A 19,587-nucleotide genomic window follows, 5' to 3' on the forward strand; every position below is an offset into this window, starting at 1 on the left:
TGATGGGTGGTGTACTGGGTTATCCGCGTGATTAATTATGGAGTCGTATTGAATTGTTTTCCATTTCAAAAGTGGATTTAATGCAAATTTATTTGTATAAATATTTGAAGTATCTCTAAAATTGTTTTTATGATTTTATAATTACAATAATTATTTTTAGGATTTTATAAAATTGAGAAATCAATATTTTATTAATTATTTATCTTTAAATGATTTTCTGATTACTTTTATTTGTAAAATCCATATTTAATTCTATAATTCTTTAAAAATTATGAAACTCATATTTATTTAAGTTTGGAATATTTCAAGAATTTTTAAATTATTTTGGAATTTTTTGGGATTAGTTTTACCCGCGCGCTGTTTCATTTTATGGATTAAAGCGGATATAAATTGCATTTAAATAATTGTTTTAAAATTTTGAAAATTATGTTTTTATAAACTTCGGGATATTTATGACATTTCAAGCCTATTTTCGTAATTTTTGGAGATTGTTTTATGAGCACCTCGATCCGATAATTTCGAATTTCGGGGTAAAACAGGCCTTTAAATCTTCGTAATTATCTTGAATACATACGTGTCAGTCACTCAGAAAATCACAGCTACGTGTCTTGCATCAATTTGGACAGCAGAATATGTATATAAAATAAACAACAAATAAAAAGAAAATTGAAGCACAAAACACAAACATGCATGCACGGGGGGGGGGGGGGGGTGTCTCTCATCCTCTCACCTCTCCTATATTTTCGATTTCTCCTTCACCCTTTTCTTTCCCTAATTCTTCCCCGTTACTGGTGAGTAATCAGCCATTGTTCTGGTTTTTGGGGCTGCCGTGATTGCTTGCTTCATTTATCTGTTTTATTGACATATATATATATATACCTGCTGTGTGTATATATCAGTTGAATGGAGGGGCTCATGTGTGAGGTTGTACCGTCTGTATATTTTCTGCCGCCTCTCGCCGGATTCCGGTGAGATGGTGGTGGGTTTGCTGGGGTGCACGCGCGGCGCGTGTGTGCGCGGTAGTCATGTTGGTTCCTGTACTGTTGCTGTATTGTTTTCGATTAAGTATTCAGTTTATTCAAAAACCTTGTAATGGTTCTAGTTAATTATTGTTGTATTGCATATAGTTCAAATGATCCTGTGATTTTAGCGAGTTATGCAATAAACTAAGTTATTCAGATTTACAACTATGGCGAAATTCCGACAGGAAATCCATACAAGTACCGTCGGAGTTATGCCGCCGTCAGCGATGAACTCGTTGAGCTGACGGATAAATGACAATGATTATTCTTGAGCCTAATAATAATTTGTAAATTTTATTTTTAGAATATTCGAAATAAAAGTAATAGTTAAATATTTGGTTTCGAGATTATTGGGTGGTGTGATTGGTTGTGACTAGAATTGTATTGATGGTTTGGTTGCGTTATCGATTGGATTTTGGATTACTGTGGTAGTTTTTGTGTTTTGACGTCGATTGATGTTTCGACGGGTAGTCCGATAAACAAAGGAGACGCTTCCCGATTTTTGGGAAATTAACTATGAAAATGCGGGAGCGTATCCGGTAATTATCGGGACGTCGAGTGAACATATATATACTTATAATTTTTACGAAGTTGATTGTATGTTGTGGTAAATGTTCTGTCCAAAACTCAGTAAACCTAATTTCGTAAAATGACGAGTATAAGTATTTTCTGAAAACGAACACTGAACCGATTTCGAGAACCTGGACTCTAATTGTGGTTTGTGTTATTATAATATGAATGATTACGAGTCAAAATATGCTATCGTATGGGTAGGTGATTAGCGGGGATATGTCAAGCATAACTGGGTATCTAAGATAGAGTATTTCGACCCTGTAGGTTGTAGTCAGAAAACCGAAAGTGGACAATGGACTAAAGATAACCTAGTGATCAGTTGACGAGCTCAGTAGAGTTTCAACAGAAAAACCTAAGTGTCGAAGTCGAATGTAATGTGATCTAGTGATTGGATGTTAAAGCCTGAACGACAGAGTCAGCTCAGATTTGATTAGTAATAGTAGTAAAGCCCTGTAAAGCAAGTCCTTCCGAACCTTTCTTTGAGATATATTGCGAATATTTATGAAATTTCTCATTACATGTTGTTATTACTCAAAATAAATCATGTTTTATATTGCAAGTGGTTTAAACTATTTAACCTTGAACCCTGATTTTCTTGATCTTGAGCCATAAGCCTTATTTTTTGTAAACCATCATTTATTGATTTTCAGATACCAAACCACCCAAATATGATACTGTTCCCCAAATATATAACTACCAAACACCAAACACTGGAAGAGAATTGTTTGAAAACACAGAAACTTTTATACTCCAACCATTCTTTATAACATCAAAGAACCAAAACCTGAAAAATCATTATTGGTCTAATACCTGATCCTTTTATAAACTGAAAACCGTTTCTTATACATACCATGAAATACCCTTGTGATATCCATGAATTTCTTTACATTTTTATTCAAGTGTTTAATCATCATTGATTATGATTTTGTTTTATTGAAGTATATTGTTTATCATACTGAATTGTTTTAGAATTGGATAGTTTTCTAAATAAGGACCAGATTCGTGGTCAGACCAGATTCGTGGTCAATTATAGGCCAATGTGTGCCTTGGATCCAGTAATTAGAGCAGTGCTGTGTGCTTTGCTCGGGGTTAGTGTGTGACTGATCAGCAGCCTAACCTTGGTTTTAAAACTTAAAATGAATATCCAATTCTAATGATTGTTTAACAATAAACTTGACTCTTCTGAATCATCCCATTTGAACATTGCTTAACCTCCGTTATCACTATTATGACTTGCTGAGCTAGTTAGCTCACCCTTGCGATTCTTTTATATATTTTACAGTTGAAAAGGGTATGGATGATACAGAAGTTCCTCAGTCCAATGTGCGGGCTAAGGTTCCAGTTTGAGTTGGATCAAGCTAGCAGGAGCTTCATAATGGTAGAGAGATAGTAAGATTGTAAGAATAATTTTATTACCCATTGTAGGTTAAATCAGTTGGGATTTGGTACGTTGTAATAAGTTAAGGTTGTGGCTTGTTTTCATACTTTAACCTGTTGTGATCCATGGTTATGTAAAGCAGGGTCATTGTAAATAATATTTCTTATACAAGTTTATATATTGTGTATGTGTTGTGGACCCCAAACTTCTGACCCAGGTTTGGAGGGTGCCATAAAAGTAACTTGAACGAGAACTTGAAGTGATTAAGGCATGGAAATCATCTAGAGATGTCCATGCTCAAATTACTAAAGTTCAAGGTATAGAATCTTTCTGTGATGCATCCTGGAAAAAGAAATAGGAGAAGTTTGATTCCAATATGGTTGAAGGACTTTTAACTGATGTGGATTCGATGGATGAAGAAAATTATCTATCGAATAATCAAAAGGATTATTCGTCAAGAGACAATGAGCCATGTCTGTTGAGTATAAGTAAACCAGTTAGCAAAGCTAAACCAGCTAAGTTGAATGAAACATATGGATCAATTTCTAAGAACTTTGTTCCACGAGAAACAAGTCAAGTTAATAAGAACAAAAGAGTCAATGTAAGTCATCTGTCTATCAAGCAATTGAATGACAGTTTGGAGAAAATTGAAGTGAAAGCATAGTCAAAAAGGAAAAACAATAGAAATGGGAAAGTAGGAATTAAAAAACATAACAACTACACACCTGATAAATATGCACCAAGAAAAATCTGTGTTAAGTGTGGTAGTGTTAGTCATTTGTCTGTTAATTGCAAACCTGCTATGCCTACTCCTATGTCTGCACCACATTCATTTCCCAGCATGCCTACAATGCCTATTAATGTTATGCCTGCACACAATTTGAATGCACAGTATGCTAATATGCCATTTGCATAAAATCCATATTATGCTGCATTAAGTATGCCACAAATGCCATTTAGCATGCCTTACTAGAATAACATGTTTGCACAAAGTATGCCTTTTCATGTTAACCAATCTGTGCATGAAAATTCTGCAATGATGAATGGTTTCAAAGGTCCAACTCAAATGATAAAGGATGAATCTGAAATACTCAAGCCAAATGAGGTCAAACCTAAGAAATCAAAGAAAAAGGCTAACAAGGCAGGACCCAAGAAAACTTGGGTACCAAAATCAACTTGATTTGATTTTGATGTGTGCAGGGAAATAAAAAGAATCTTTGGTATCTAAATAGTGGTTGCTCAAGGCACATGACTGGAGATTCTACCCTGCTTACTGGTTTTAGAGAAAGAGATGGCCAAAGTATTACTTTTGGAGATGACAGCAAGGGTTATACTGTGGGATATGGCTTGATTTCAAAAGATAATGTCATCCTTGAGGAAGTTGCCCTAGTGGATGGTCTCAAGCATAATTTGTTGAGTATCCGCTAGCTTTGTGATAGGGGCAACTCAGTTAATTTTAAAGAAAAGGCCTGTGGTGTGACTAACAAGAAGAGAAACAAAGTGGTTCTCACTGGAGTGAGAAAAGGGAATGTGTATCTAGCTGACTTCAACTCAACAAATGCAGAATCTGTAAATTATCTTCTCAGTAAAGCAAGTCAAGATGAAAGCTGGCTATGGCATAAGAAGCTGTCCCATCTAAACTTCAAGACCATGAATGAGCTAGTCAAGAAAGAATTGGTTAGAGGTATTCCTCAAGTGGAGTTTTCAAAGGATGGATTGTGTGTTGCCTGCCAGAAAGGAAAGCAGATTAAAGCATCATTCAAAAAGAAGCTTGAATCATCTATTGAGAAACCTTTATAGTTACTTCACATGGACTTGTTTGGACCAGTAAATGTGTTATATATCTCAAAGAAGAGATATTTCCTAGTAATTCTGGATGATTTTTCAAAGTTCACTTGGACAAAATTTCTAAAGTCCAAAAATGAGGCTAATGAAATCATCACCAATCACATAAGGCAAGTTAACAATGATCCTGACTTCAAGGTTAGAAGAATCAGGAGTGATAATGGAACTGAGTTCAAGAGTTCTGTGATGAGAGTGTTTTGTGAAGAGTATGGAATCATACATGAGTTTTCTGAAAAAAGAACTCCACAACAAAATGGTATGGTGGAAAGGAAGAATAGATCACTCATTGAAGCTGCAAAAACTATGCTTGAAGAATCAAGACTGCCAACTTACTTTTGGGTAGAAGCTGTGAATACAACATGTTATACTCAGAATATCTCCTTGATCAATCAAGCAAAAGGCATGATTCAATATCAGATATTCAAGAATAGGAAGCCAGCTCTAAATTTTCTTTATGTCTTTGGATGCAAATGCTACATTCTAAGGAATCAAACTGAACAGCATGGAAAGTTTGATGCTAAAGCAGATAAAGGAATTATGTTGGATATGATGTTGGAAAAGCATATAGAGTCTACAATCTCAGAACAAACATTGTTATGGAATCTGTACATGTTGTGTTTGATTATAAGAAGATTGAAGGACTAAAAGATGAAGGTTTCCATGATGACCTCAAATTTGATAATGTTGAGATGATTTTTGATGACAGTGATGATGATAGTGATCAAGAAACAGTGGCTAGGGATAATGCAGAAAAGACTATCTCCAATGATGCACAAAATTCAGCATCAGTCGAGTTACATGATGCATCATCCATCGGTAGATAATCAGCTTCATCCGTTAGGATACAAAGTGTATCATCCGTCGGAACAATGAGAAAAGCTGAGAGTCAAAATAGATCACTTACATAAAGAACTCCTTCTTCAAATCAAAGATCCACAAACTCAGGGGGAGTTTCTTCTAATCAAAACTCAGTCACACATCAAGACAATGATGAGGCCTCTTCATCTAGAGCTAATCTACCATAATAGAGAAAATGGACTAGAGATCACCCTTTTGAGCTCATTATTGGTGATGTATCCTCTAGAGTTCAAACAAGAAAAGCAACTCAAGAAGAATGTCTGTATAGCAGCTTTCTCTCAAAGGAAGAACCAAAGAAAGTAGAAGAAGCTCTGTTGGATCCTAATTGGGTTTTAGCTATGCAGAAAGAGCTAAACCAATTTGTAAGGAATAAAGTATGGAAGCTGGTATCCAAGCCTAAAAGAAAGAATCCAGTTGACACCAAGTGAGTATTCAGAAACAAGATGGATGAAAATGGTATAGTTGTCAGGAACAAAGTTAGATTGGTTGCTAAGGGCTATTGTCAACAAGAGGGAATAGATTTTGATGAAACTTTTGCCCCTGTTGCAACACTTAAAGCCATTAGAATTTTCTTAGCCTATGCAGCCCATGCCAATTTCAAAGTCTATCAAATGGATGTCAAAAGTGCCTTTCTGAATGGAGATTTGGAGGAGGAAGTCTATGTCATTCAGCCTCTTGGTTTTGAAGATCCAAATTTTCCAGAATATGTCTACTATCTTTTGAAAGCACCTAGAGCCCGATATGATACTTTGTCAAAGTTTCTCTTAGAAAATCACTTCACAAGAGGTACTGTTGACAAAACTTTATTCTTTAGAAATGTTAATGGCTCTAGTATACTTGTTCAAATTTATGTAGATGATATTATATTTGGCTCTACAGATGAAAAACTTTGCAAAAAGTTTTCCAAACTGATGTAAAGTATGTATGAAATGAGTATGATGGGAGAACTAACTTACTTTCTTGGTTTACAAGTTAAGCAAGTTAGTGATGGAATATTCATTAGTCAGACCAAATATATTTATGACCTGTTAAAGAAGTTTGATCTAATGGATTGCACATCTGCAAAAACTCTCATGACCACTACAACTAAACTTGAATTAAACACTACCGAAAAGTCTGTGGATATTTTAAGCTATAAAGGCATGGTTGGCTCAATTTTGTACTTAACAGCTAGTAGGCCAGATATAATGTTTGTTACTTGTCTCTGTGCTAGATTTCAGGCTGATCCTAGAGAATCTCATTTAATAGTTATAAAGAGAATTTTCAGATATCTCAAGGGAACACCAAAACTTGGCATTTGGTACCCTAGAGATTCTGGTTTTGATCTAACTGGCTATTCATATGCAGATTATGTGGGTTGTAAAATTGATAGAAAAAGTACAACAGGAACCTGTCAATTTCTAGGAAACAAGCTTGTATCATGGTTCAGTAAAAAGCAAAATTTAGTTTTTACCTCTACAGCTGAAGCTGAATATATTGCTGCTGGTAGTTGCTGTGCACAAATTTTATGGATGAAAAATCAACTATTGGACTATGGTCTACAGGTGAATAAGATTCCTATTTTCTGTGATAACACAAGTGCTATTGCTATTACTGAAAATCCAGTATAGCATTCAAGAACAAAACACATAGACATCAAGTACCACTTCATTAGGAAACATGTTATGAATGGTAATGTGGAACTTCATTTTATTCCAAGTGAGAAGCAACTTGCAGACATCTTTACCAAGCCACTTGATGAATCCACCTTCACTAGGTTGGTAAGTGAGTTAGGTATGCTTAATTATTCTTAAATCATTTTTGATAATTTTGCAAGTTGAAATGCAGCCAGAAACTTAATTGATTCTTTTGTTTTGGATGAAAATTTGGCTAAGTCAAAATTTACATCTCGATGGATGTTCATTATCCATCAAGTTTGATCATCCGTCGAAATAGAATAGCTTGGTAAAAATCAATTACTTTTCTGTATTATTTTAAACCCGACGGATAATTGTTTTATTCTCATCCGTCGAATTGTCTACATCTTAGCCGTTAAAATTCTGGACATTATCCATCAGATTTACTTACAATATGTAAGTATATCACAACAGATAATTGACATAATTTTGACAGTTTATTTTACTTTTAAACGGCTATTTTAGGCAATGTTCATCGGGCCTTTAATTTTTATTCCATTTTATCTGAGCATACATAAAAGCCTTACATCAAGTTTATTTTAGCTTTTATCTTTCTCTATTGCAATTAACTGCTCTCTTCTTCCTCAAAGCAAAACCCTCTTTCTTTATGCAAATTTACTTGCTTTAATAATGGCACCCGTAGTCAAGATAATGTCTCAGTCAGGATTCATTTATGAGAAGAACAATTTCGTGGCTCTTGTGAACAAAGAAATTCCAGCCTCTGAAGATTATTAAAAAATGATGGATTTTGTGAAGGGATGCAAGCTTAGCTATGCCATGCTGGAATCACCCACAATCTACTGTAAAGTTATGGAGTAGATTTGGACCACTGCTGTGTATCAGGCAACTGACAAAACAATTACTCTCTCCATTAAATATAAGGAATTTTGTATTAACAGTGATACTATCCAAGCATGCTTTAAAATTCCTGAAAATACTACTACTAAACAACACACAGATGCTGATTTAGTTAACTTACTTAATTCTATTGGCTATGCACTCCCTACCACTAAGTTAAGTGAGATTAGGAGGCTAGGTCTTAGGAAAAAGTGGAGTTTTCTGTGTGATGTAGTTACCAAGGTGTTTTCTGGTAATATAAGAAACTTTGATTCTATTAATACTACCATGTTTAACATGCTCTATATGTTACTTACTGATAATTACTGTAATTTTAGTGATGCTATCATGTTTGAGTTAGGTTACAATTAGGGGAGATAAAAAAGAGATCTAGAAATGTTTATTATGCTAGATTCTTTATGATTATTGCTAACCATATTTGTGAGGACCTTGTAATTGAGAACCCAACCAACAAACTAGATTGTTGGGTTCAAGAAAGGAGAATAATTGCAGATTTAAACAGAGCTGATCACCACAAGGAGGTGCCCCTTGTTTATTTTCCTATCATGGAGGGCCTTCAGGTAAGTGAGGTAAATGCTTCTGTCCCTACTCTTTCTACCTCTCAAGTTTCTTTGCCATTGACTGTGGCTATGGCATCTGTGTCAATGACCCAACGGATGCCTACCCAAGCCACAAAATCCAAACCTTCAAAATCCAAATCAAAGAAACCACACTCTGGTGTCTCTTAAAAGATGCCAGTTTCAAAATCTACCAAAAGCAAAGAGGGGAGTTTGAAGGTGGGTAAGATTGGTGAGGGACAGGGTGAACATAAAAGAAACCCTAAGAATAAGGATGGTGAGTTGAGTGTACCCAAACCTAGCCATACCACAGTTTCCCAACAAACTATGGTGCTTAATAAGGAAATTAGCACATCTCTAGTTTCATCCTCTCAAAAGGATCCTACTATTGAAACAAGCTCCCAACCAGGAGCACAGGTCAAAAGGGCTAGGGACATAGACTCACCCAAAACTTATACAAGAAAGAAGAAATCTAGGAAACTTGGGGATGCACAGGGATCACACACAATGCAAACTGTAGCTAAAGACTCAGTCACTGCACCTTCTCAAACTAAGTTTGATGTGGCTCCAATAAATGTGGAGTCACAACCAAAATAATTAACAACAGAAGAACCAAACACACAAAACTCTCCCACCAATTCTCTGGATGTGGATATGATTCACTCCTCAATTCCTGATTCTCCTTCTTTAACTCTGTTGGAGAAGCCAAAACTCAGTACAAGTGAGCATCATCTTCTAGATGATTGGTTGGCTCACTTGCCAATTCTTTCAGGAACTATTGAGACTTCTGTGCCTAAATTATCATCAATCTGCACAGAGTCCATAATAGTTTCTACTCCAAAATTCTATCATTTCTTCTATTTCGATGGATACTGTTCATCCATCGGTTAGTGATTGTATCCCCATGGATGTGCCTAACAGCAGTCATCCGTCGGCTATCCTAATTGACTACCCCGATTGATGTTCCTCATCCATCGGTACTCACTACACAAGCTGAATTTTCAACAATTGTTATAAGTGTAGATGAGCTAGTAGTTCTACAATTACTCCTAGGATTGAGGGAAGGGAGTGAACAGAGTGAGAGGATGAGTTGCTCTCTGGAAAAATGAGAGGAAAGGAGAGAAATTATGCAGGTTATTTCTTCCAGCCTGATAAAAGTGAGTGAAGGGAGTTTCATCTTAGTAGGTGAAGGTGAGGGTGTGAGGGTGGGAAGCCAAGGGGAGCCCTTGATGCAAGAAAAGAGAGATAGTGAGAGAAAAGATGGTACTCATGTATGGGAGGAGCCCATTGTAAGTGAGTTAATAGATGTCAATGAGGCTGAAAAGAAACAACTAATTCAACAAGAATATCAAGTTGTCTTAGATTCTGTTTCTTATGAAGCTGAGGAATTTACTCACCCTGTTTCATCTTATCAAGTTCTAGATGAATAGGACAATGTGGCTGCTGATAGAATGCTAAATTTGGTGCATACAACTGCCTCCATGCAAAGAGCTAAAGATGCCATCTCAGCCATGCCTCCCACAACTGGTGATGATATTGACTATATAACTGGTGGTTCTAAGGATCTATTTGGGGATGAAGATGATGAAGAAGAGGAGCCTATGGATTTAGGGGGAGAAGTTGGTTCAAGCAGGAATGCAAACATTCCGTCATGGATGTTTAGCAAAGAATGCAGTGGGCATCATTTCAAGTCAACCCTTCTCTCTCATCAAGCAAACCAATACAGCTCTTCAAGCCTCCAAAGATGTCAACACTGCAAGTCTGCTACAAGCTCATCTCAACTCTCTTCAATTACATCAGATATCAAATCTCAAATAGACTAAGGAGGTAGATGCAATCAAAGCCTCTATGGCGATATCAAGAGTGATGTATCTAACAGACTGGAGTCTAAGCTTCCTGAAGCTATAATGAGAGATCTACATGAAAGACTCAGACAGGAGTCTGAAACAAACTCCAAAATTGATGTTGTTAACAGAAGGGTGATTAACCTAGAGAGTGAGCTCACTAAAATCAGACTCAATCAAGCTCATCAAACTATGCTTCTTCAATAGCTAGTGGCTGCACAAACCAAACCCAAAACTTCTCAACTTGATGCTAACAAAAAAGGGGAGAATGGCTCAAATACCGCAGTTAGTCAAGGTGTTGCAAGTGAGGGGGAAACAATGCTAAAGATAAATGTCAACAAGGTAATTATTCCATAAATTACCTTCACTAAGCCACCAGTGATGGACAGTATGAATTTGATCAATGTCAAAGCAGCTGAACTGAATGAAATGTGGGAGGAAATTGACAAGAAGATTGAGCAGAAAATTGGTCAAATAAAGAAACCAGACAAGATCTTTCATCACTTCTCTCAATTCAAAAAATCTCAGTGAATGAAATAAGTTAGATAATTTGGAAAAGGGCCAACCTTCATGTATAAAGTCTAGCCAACTTGGTTTTGAAGCCCAAAATAAACTATCCAAAGTCATCTGAAAAAATCCCTTGGATCTATGTTTGAGACTCCAAGACTAGATGAAAAGTAACTGTTGGCAAGGTCCATTGCATTCTTCAAAGATCCAACTAACTCAGTGCTAAAGAGAAGAATTGCTAAGATCTACAGGAATGGGAAAGAAATCTATGTGGTGGTTGGACTCCCTCAGTTTGCAGAAGCTAAGAAGGAAGAAAAGGAGATAATCAAGCAAGAAAAGAAGCAAGCTGCTTTAGATTCTAAGAAGCTCAAACAGAAGAAAAAACAAGCTACTATAGTAGCCAAGCTTCAAGTTGTGAAAACTGCAACTGAGATTTCTGAGAAACAACATGTGGTAGCTGGAGATCAGGATCAGAAAATGAACAAGGAATCTCAATAAAAAAGGAAGTTCAGATACAAAATCCTTCCCGAAAGAAGATTGGACCTCAATGATGATGAGATGGAATATTACATTACCAATTAGTATACATCTATAGCTCAAACATCCAAGCCCTCAAAGGTGCAGGATGAATTTAAGGTGAATCATATAAGGAATTTTCATGGCGAGCCAATAGTTCCCAAAGATGAGCCAGTAGACTGGGATAGCTTGCCTCTCCCTGAGCTTAATTTACCAATCTTCAACAAATTAAAGAAGATAAAGACAAGAGCAATCAAGAAGGTCAAGCCTGTGAGACTCAAAACCAAAACCTTAACTAAAACTCAACCAACTGTCAACAAGGGAGATCTTCTATACATCTATGATATCAAGGAATTTTCAGAAATAAATCTCCACATGAATGATCTAGAAGAAGTCAGAGCAATTGATGCTCATAGACATCTCCCTGAAAGACTAGTGTTCAAATACAAGGGTGGGAAAGAGATCATATGGCCCCTTCACAGGATTCTTTAAGAAAACTGTTCTATATTGATAAAGATCTTCTCATCTTTCAAGAAAAACTTTGGATTTAATATGACTGCCAAGAAAATCGTTCTAAAGAAGATAGAAGAACTAAGGAGCAGAAAAGCCTCAGATGCACTTCCAAGGACTCTATCAATTCCCTTCACAGGAAATAGAGTGCACTTGAGGCCTTACTAGTTGACGGAATTCATGGATGACAAGGGTGTTAAGAGATTCTTCAGACTGAGACTCTATTGGAAATGTAAGAAAAGATGGATCTAACAGATGCTAAAGAACTTGAATTTCACAAACAACTCCAAAATCAAATAGAAGAAAACAACAGGAAGCTTGGCAAGAAATCAAGACATTCAAAGAAATAGATCACATCTGCTCAGACTAGAGGAGCACCTTGAAAATGATTGTGAGAACTCTTTATAAACTTTACTTTGGTCAAATTTCAAATAAACTGTAGCACTTACTAGTTTTATCTACCATTATTCAATCTGTACATTTAAGGTGTTTTGTTATCATCAAGTTTCTCTTAATTTATGGCTACAATTCCAATTGACAGAAATTAAGGGAGATTATTAGGAATATGATGTGAACTTGATGATAAGTTGAACAAAACACCTTAGTAGATTTAACTTAGTGTTTTTGTAGCTCTCGATGGATGTTCTACAATAGTCCCAACGGATGAACTTTATAGTCTCAACGGATGACAACTGAACATCCATCGAGAGTGTAGCTTATATAATAATAAGTCTTGTAGCACATGCCTGCAAATAACATTGTATTAGTAGATGCTGTAGGATTCTTTAAGTCATGTTGACTACTAGAATGATATACAGAATAGGTTGGCTAATTGTATATATAAGATGTCTTGTAATTATGTATAAGTGAAATAGAGTCAAGTGGCAGAAAGGCTTCCGACGGATGATCTACAAAGGCTCCCAACAGATAATCAACAAGGCTCCCGACGGATGACCAACATAGTCCCGACAGATGATCATATTCAAAATAGCAGTTGACAGTGACAACACAGTCACATGCGTCGAGTGTTTGTAAATGGAATGTGGCAGCTTAATTGCAAGATTTAGACATACCATTACCATGTAATTATGAATATATTCAAAGATGCTGGATAGAGTAATGAAGTAGCATGGAATTAGACTAGAAACAATCCTTTGTTTTACTTGTTTGTCTTTTTATCATGTAACTTGGAAGTATATAAACCAAGTGTAGCAAGTAGAACAAACTAACCTAGCAAACATTATTTTCAGAGAGATAGATAAAGTTATATCTGTTAAACATCTCTTTATAATTTTGTAAGTTCACTTGTAAGCAGCTGTGTGCTATTCAAGGATCATAGAGTTCTCTGGTGGATAAGTTCAAATCCACCAGAAAGTTTTAAAGCCTTGTGTTTTATTATTTTGTGTTTTGATTTCTATTTCACTTTCATTCCGCACTTATTGCAAAATCAAACACAGTTATATATTAAGTAAGAATATTCTTAAAATCAGAAAAAAAAGCCAGAATTACATTTAAACCCCCTTTTGTAATTCTTGTTGCATTGATTGGGAATAACACTTACTTCATATTCTTCATCCTTACGAGTTTGGTCAGCATAGTTCTCTTGTTTGTCCTGGGCTGTCACTAGACGGGTCTAAATAAGATCTTTGGTTCCCTTAGTCTTTTAAATTAACTCGAGGCTGAGTATTCTTCGCTCACCAACTTCTTCCCAATATAAAGGAGAACAACAACCTTCCCTGTATAATGCTTTGTAAGAATTCGATCCATTGCTCGCACAATACCTATCATTTTTGGTAAACTTAATAAATGTCAACCGGTCATTTCGCCTTTCTTTAAAATCTATACCCTACAAAATGTCATATATTCTCTTGTTTGATCGGTCCTTTTTAATTATCAGTACTCCTCCATCACTCTTTATTTGTGCTACAGTTTTTGTTCATCAACGCTTGCTCTTTCCGGTTTATTATTCATTTCGATTACTTATGTCTGGTCGCAGTCCTACACGCTCGTCTTTTTTCGCACGCTTGGCATCAGATTTAACATTTCTTCCTGTAGTCATGTAAAACACATCATGGTCCTGTTGCCATCACGAAGGAAGCACGGTTTCGTACACAATTGATTGATATGTTTTATAATCCTTGTATGTTCAGCTTCCACTATTTGTCGAAATGATATTTCTAGTACTACGATACCTTCAAAGTCGTATTCACTAATATTGCTAGTGTCTTAGATGTATCCGCATTTATTGGGAGTTGTTATCAATGGCCTTTAAAGGTTTGATCGATCTTATTTTTCTTTTGTTTTTCCTTGTCATTCTCACCCTTCATCTTCTCACTTCGTTCGTATCGAAAGAGACATTGATGCCTATTTCCCGTATGCTCGCATGGTAAGTGTGACTAAGTGAAATTTCTATCAAGGCTATGCGATCCTCTTAGTTGTCCGAATTAAAAGCATGGCGATTTCCATATCTTCAATGGTCGAAATAGTTTTCTTATTTTACTTGTTGATCTGCACTCGATGTGGAACCCCTGATCGTTTTCCCAAAATACTATGGGAAATGACCAAGTCATGATATTATATCTTGGGTTCTTTCCTGGCCTAATTGCAACGGGGTTTCTTCATCACTAATTATCTCTTTCGTGTTCATAACAATTTTGTCGGGGGAGATCTATCGTTTGCATATAGAATATACGATCTTATTTTACCTATAAGTCATAATCCCCAAATAGCATGATGGCTTACTAGGTTCTTGATAATCCCCCTTCAAAATTTATTAACATAAACTGTTACTCCCATTTGGGTTATTTATAAACCGCGATCCAAGAATTTTAATCTTTGTCATTCCGTTTTCATTTCGACCATGTTGAGTATTTACTTATATATCCAATGACATCCCTTTTCATATTTGTTCATGACTAATATCTTCTTAAGTTTCTAGACATCTTTAATTATTCCCGTTACGTAATAAAGGGTTCTCTTCTTATTATCCATTCTTGTCACAATCTTAGCTTTTCGGAAGATTTTGGTTGAGTTTTGTATTCAATTAATTCCTCTGGTCCTCTTCACATTATCTTTACTTTAATCTTCATCCATTCAATCCTTCCCATCAGTTGTTCTGAAATATGTCATCCTCGATCTATCTTTTATTACTTTAAGTGTCGGCCATCACATTGGCTTTTCACTGATAATAGTAGATTCCTCAATCATAACCATTGATCAATTTGACTATAGCCTCTATCTCGTGTTTAGTGTAAGTATACACACCAGTCTATGGTAAAAAAAATCACCCTTTTCCTCATAAGTTGCAGCCTCTAAATTTTTAGTGTGAATACTACTGCGGTTGTTCTTAGTCATGATTAGGACACCTTATGTCACAGTCCTTAAGTCGCATAGATATATCGTTATTTAATAGAAAGTCCTCTCTTTATCGTCGGGCGTTGCTAATGTCGGGTTATTACTGATCTTAAATTTACTTCTTGAAAACTCTATTTCTCAAATTCATATATCATTGGTCATTTCCGAATCAATGAAGTGCTCGTTCTGAATTTTTTTTGTGATAGCATAGTTTCACTAATAACATCAATATCTTTCATATTTTCCTTCTACATTTAAAGATTAGTACTATATGTTCTAAATATGTTATTTCCTCTTAACAGGATTTTACTCAGCAATAGGTTTCAACTGCACAATCATAGTGTTGTGTTTTCAATTTCATATTACATCAATCGGTCCTCGATTATACCTCTCTATGTCCGGAAGGAAATCTGTCTTGGAAGAATGATTTTCACGGTATCGATGTAATTTAGAAAATCATAATAAGATTTCAAAATCGAATAACTCGAGAAATAATGAACTCTGAATAAAAGAGTCGCAATATTTTAAAAGATATATGAATTGGAAGAAAGAATAGAACTAGGATTATTCTTTCATGTCCTTAGAATTTTATATTACGGTATTATAGAGAATATCCCTTGAAAGCAATGATTGATGGATAATAACCTCATACAAATAATATTTGTAACATTTCCACATTGGAAGTATACTTTTCTTTTCGAATATTGAAAGGAAATCTCGAATAGCTTTATCCATAAAAGGTCAGCCATTAAGGTCTTAATGATAATGTTAATCTTAATAGAATGAATTATATCCCTTTATAAAAGAGTATTTGTTGTTCAAATACTTTATGAATTCAGATTAATATTTGTTATATAAATGAAGGAATAAAATTTTTAAACAACAGAATGTTACATAAAAAATGAATATGAATTATTGTTTGAGTGGGCAACCTAGTTAGGTCTCAAATAAATAATTATATGATATTTTTATCTTCATATATTTCCGCATATATAATGCATTGAAAAATATATTTTTGATTGGAAGTGGAACTAGAAAACAATAACCAGTCCATTTCAAGAAATATTATTAATCGATTAAGAAAATGGATAGCCCAATTGGCTAGGCGTACAATAACTAGCTAGGACGATTATCTAGATTTTTCATCATATGAATTAAAATTACAACTAGTTAGGACAATTAACTAGTCGTTCACGAGAACTTATACAACTAAGCAGACTCAGTTTGATTGTATACAATCTCAAAGCGTAGCCACTGAATCAATTTGTGGCTACCTAGACGACGAGTTTAAAATTAATAGTTTTGAAATTTGGTTGAGAAAGACAATTATAACTCTTAATCGGGTGACCTTGGCATTGGACCAATCGATAGCCTCTCATCAAGTATTTCTTATCATTGAAATGGTCCACCCAAAGGTGCCTTCACATAAATTGCTTATCACATTCTGAATACAGTTTAATTCGGGATATCAATATCAATTTGATATCCTTACTATGATTTCAATGTTCGATGTACAATCTCATCTCGAATAAAATTAAAGAATTCACGAGGAATCTCTGAATATCAAAATTTATGAGTTCGACTGAGGAGTGTAATTATGAAATAGAGAACCAAATGTAAATATTCTTTAAGAAATATATATATGGATTAATTTAAGAAAACATTTATCATAATTTCCTTGGATAACTGAAAAATGTATAAATGGGTCTGAACTGATCCAGAAGATCATAATCTATAAATGGAAGTTCATGGATCAAGCAAAAGATCTTGGATAAGTCCTTATTCGGAGAAATTATTTAAGCTGTTGGTCATATCAGAAGTTCAAAGTAGAGAACTAAAAGGATTTCCTGATATGACTTATCAAGGCAATACAAATTATAAACAGTTTGGAGGGAGTAGTGTGATGGTGAGTAGATGCCAAAATAATTCACTGCCTATCCTAACTCTCATCATTACCCGTCCGAGGATGATCTCATCTCTTTGTCTTTATAATTCCATATTCCATCTTACGCATCTCTCAACATCATTTCAACATTATTTATTAATTCGCTTTCGCAAATATATCTATTATTTCGTCCCTTGAAGGCTTCACTTCACATAATTCCACAAAAATCTGTTACGCCAATAGGATCATATGACATGCATTCATTACGAATTATAAGTGGCCAGTTCCCCCTAGGAACAGATCAAAGAGATCTCTCGGGGATCTTAATGCAGTCCATAAGTTTAGTGGCATGTGTGTAAGTGAACATACGTTACCTAATCTATAGAGGTCTACGAGTATGCACACAGTCTCTGACAATATTTTTACCAAAAAATTTCATTCTAGACTCACTGGTCTAACCCTTTAGAAGGTTCTAAGATTGAACCATAGCTCATTGTAATTATAGATAATTTAATTGCAATCATGCCATCAGTTCTCGACACTCTTCATCTCTGAGCTAAAACATCATAAACTTACATGTTAAACGCACTAATTATATCATGTAGTGTACTCGTTGAAGGGTTTTAGCACATAAATGCAACGAAAACGTAAATATAAATCTTAAAAAAAAAACCAAAACCCTCCACAGGATCCATGCGAAAAATAATATTTAATTCGTAGTTAAGTATGTTTACCTTAAGAAGCTTTACGTTAATGGAAAGATGGAGGTCTTTAATAGCGATCCAAGAACGATGAACGGAAATCCCTAGCAGCTGCTCCTAAAGTGTGAAGCACTCCACCGGTATCCACCAAGAGTACAATGTGATGGAGGAGGAAGAGGTTGAGAGAATTAGTTGCATCCCTCTTGTTATACTTTAGAATTAGGGTTAATTATTTGGGTTGAGGCAAATAGGGTTTATAATAGTATATTTATAGGCAAAATTTTCAGCTGAAAATTTTCCATAAAATATTATTATTATTAACCCTTTAATTGATTATTCTTATTAACCAATTAACTAATAATTAAAACACCTTTTAATCATTAATCCCTTTTCTAAACACTTTAGAAAAATAATTCTCTCACTTGATTTAATTTCCAAAATTAAATTCTTAATTAATAATATTAAGAATTAATTAAGTCTCATTTAATCAATTATTAAATCTGCTAATTAATTATTTATTTCACAAATATATAATTACCAACCATTATTAATTAATTCCTCCACCATTAAATCATTCTCTTTTATGGTGTGACCCTGTAGGTTCAATATTAAGCCGGTAGTAGAAATAAATAATAATAAAACTATTTTATCATTATTTATATAAATTATCTAATTCAGTAAATATGATTAATTAATAAATTAATCATATTTATTCTACATCGTGAGGGATACTTCTCAGCATATCGCGACTATCCGGATAATACGAATTCACTGCTTAGAATACCAAGAAGTGAGTAGTTACCGTACAATCAATTCCTTCTACCCTGCAATGTCACGATTAAATACAAGGCATGGAAGTTGTGTCAAGCCTATCTTATTTAATCATTTGCTTTCCCATTCAATATGCTTAGTTCTATTTAATGTAAATTAGAAACTCCTTTCTAATTTCATTCACTCTGGCTAGAGATTCCTGAACTAGCATAAGTGGATCAGCATTGAACATTCTCTTCCTTCACTGGAAGGGGTAGATCCTTTATTGATCATACACTATCTTCGTGTACAAATTCCTATACCCAGTAGAGCCCTTATAATTGTCCCTGGAGACTAAGAACTAAACCAAAGCATAGTTCAGAGTACACAAGATGACTATGATGACCTCAAGTCTAAGGATACTTGTACAACTATCACTATGTGAACAACTGCTGACACGTGAGTGAACTCCATCAGTTGTTCAGCTATGTGAGTCATGTTTAGTAAACTTATTCTATAATAAGCACCTACATACTAGCTATAGTGTCACCACACAAATGTCTATGAGAACAGACATCCTTCATAATGAAGCAAGCATAGTACGTACCGATCTTTGCGGATTACTAATTACCAGTTAGTAATCCTACGACCAGGAAATATTTAAGTTTAGAGTTATCATCTTTTAGGTCTCATTATTATGATCTCATCATAATCCATAAAAAGCTTTACTCTAAACTATGGTATATCTTATTT

This window comes from Apium graveolens, chromosome 1 (assembly GCF_009905375.1).
Source record: "Apium graveolens cultivar Ventura chromosome 1, ASM990537v1, whole genome shotgun sequence".
In the NCBI taxonomy this organism is placed as follows: domain Eukaryota; kingdom Viridiplantae; phylum Streptophyta; class Magnoliopsida; order Apiales; family Apiaceae; genus Apium; species Apium graveolens.